The sequence below is a fragment of the Manacus vitellinus genome, unplaced genomic scaffold (genome assembly GCF_001715985.3).
Source record: "Manacus vitellinus isolate BGI_N305 unplaced genomic scaffold, ASM171598v3 scaffold_71_pilon, whole genome shotgun sequence".
Taxonomy (NCBI): Eukaryota; Metazoa; Chordata; class Aves; order Passeriformes; family Pipridae; genus Manacus; species Manacus vitellinus.
In genome coordinates, this window is record NW_021940761.1 from 2,471,667 (window position 1) to 2,474,071 (window position 2,405).

The window sequence follows — 2,405 nt, forward strand, 5'->3', positions numbered from 1 at the left end:
GGGATCGTGGGCAGCCCCGGCTCCGGCGCGCTCGGCATCGCAGCGAGGGAACGAGGCTGGTTGTTCCCAGGGATTTTTCCCACATCGGGTTGTTTGTAGCAGGCGGCACTCGGGGTCCTACGTGCCCCACAGGAGGTTGCCCTTATCCCGAGGGAGTTTGCTTGTAGCTAAAATCTATATAGATTTTTTAGAATTCCGTGTAGGTTCTATAGAATCGTTTTGGGTTTAGCTAAAATATCCCTTTCTGCATGATTTTATCTACATGACTTAATCTGCTGCCGGAGTTGGGAGTCGGGGCACAGAGGAAACACCGTGTTTTAATTTGGGGTGAGACGCTGGGAGCTAAAGCAGAGGTTTAAAATCCACGTGGCTCCATAAGGAAAAAATACCCAACCAAACAAAAAACCAACAACGACAAGATAAAAATAGACTCCATCCATCCTTTCTCCAACAGGCCTGCTCGGAAAGGCGACCTTTTGCTTCTCTTCCCAGGCTGAGGCCCGGGGAAAGTTTGGGCGAGTAAGTTTGCGGAGCCGGAGGGAGGGCGGCACAGATCGATTGGCGCGTTTAATAGGATCAGGTCAGTGTAATCCTGTTTTAGCCATTGTAATTCAGGCAGCCAAGGAGACCTCAAACTATAGGGGAAGGGGCTTTTAAAACCTCAGCGGTCCTGCCACAAAGCCAGAGGCTGGGGCCGGGACAAAAGCGGGAGAGAGGATGAAGTGGCTTGAAATAAATAGATTAAAAGGCTCATCTATGGGCCAAGGCGTTAGCGGGAAGGGAGAAAGAGCAAGCGAGGGCGGCGAGCGTCCGCGGCCGCGGAGGGGACCACGAAGGACTGGCAACCCACGGGGACATGGGCCGGCCGGGCTGAGCATCCCCTCCCGCCATGGGGCGGCCGGGCCGGGGCGCGGGGGGGTCCCTCCCTCCCCCCTCCCCGATCCCCACCGCGCGGGTTTCCGAAGGCTCGGGATAGGCAATCAATTTTTATGATGCAATTTATAATTCATACAGGTTGTCTTCGTACATATGGTGTTGCTTTTGTGTGTCAGGGTGCCGGGTGCTTTATGACGGTGACGGCGGGGATTTGCATCGGCGGCCGCTTCCCGGCCCCCTCGCTCTCCTGGAGGGGATGGAGATGGATAACGGATGGATACGGCCCCATGGAGGTGCGCAGGGGGGGCCGATCCCATAGGACAGCGACTCCTGAGGGGTGGGTGACTCTTCCAGGGGGCAACCTTCCCCCATTGAGGATGCCCCGTCCTCGGCAGGCGTATTCCCAGGGATATTCCCAGGGGGTGCAGACCCCTAGCCCCTCTCTCCAGACGTTGGTGTCAGCCCCACTGCAGGGGATGCTCTGCAGGGAGGCTCCCAGGGAATAACCCCACCCGAGGGGGGGTTCGATGCCCCCCACCCGGGCACAAAAGGGTCCTTGTCGGCGGGGCAGCCGCACCCCCGGGGGCAGGAGGGGCAGGTAAAGGCACAAAGCGCAGCCTGGCCAGTCCCAGCTGAAATAATTAAACCAATTAAGTCACTACAAACAGGAACAAGGCGGAAGGCAGGACTGTCCCCTCCAAGGAAGAGGAGTTCCCCCCGCCTGTCCTGCCGTGAGTTTGCTCGGTCTCTGCTGCAGCCCTGGCATGCGGTGAGTTTGCCGGGTCACTGCGGCGAGGGAGTGAGAGGAGGGGGATTTAGAAGCTGTGATGTCTTATTTAAGAGCGAGGCAGCGTCCACCCAGCCCCTCTGGAGAGGGATCGCCTCCTCCAGTCGCCGCAGCCCAGTGCTGTGAACAGCAGCGGCTTAAAAAAAAAATAAATCTAGATGTATTTAAAAAAGGGGTTTTGCTAAGGCTGGCTGGAGCTGAGGAGCACAGGAGCAGGGCAGCTTTCCTTCCCCTACGACTCTGTGCTGTGCGAAGCGGGCCGGCATCGCTGCCGCGCTCCCCGAGCACCGCAATTATTTGATCTGCAGATGTAAGAGGAATTTATTGTAACAACAAATATAGTGATGTCAAAACCCAACCTTGGATTAAAGCCGGCAGCCAAAGGGGAAGTGTATTAATTTCAAACAGCATCAGAGGCCAGTGCCTATTAGGACGAGCTATTCTTCAGACCCCCCCATCAGAATTAATCATTGGGAGTTAATTTGAAGCTCAGACAAGTTGCTGTTAATTTAGTGCAGGGAGGACGGGATGGAATAAAAAGCTGAGGTGCTGGCCGGGCCTCCTGGGTCTCATTAATCAGCGAGCTGAGACGGCCTGGCTTGATTACAATTTGCAAAAAAATTCATTAGAGCCTGGGCGATTGACAATTTTTCTCTCTGCCTGTGATCTGACTCATTAGGCAGCCAAATGAAAGCCATGATGATGGTGATGATGACAGCTATCAACCCCCTCGCTTGTTTAT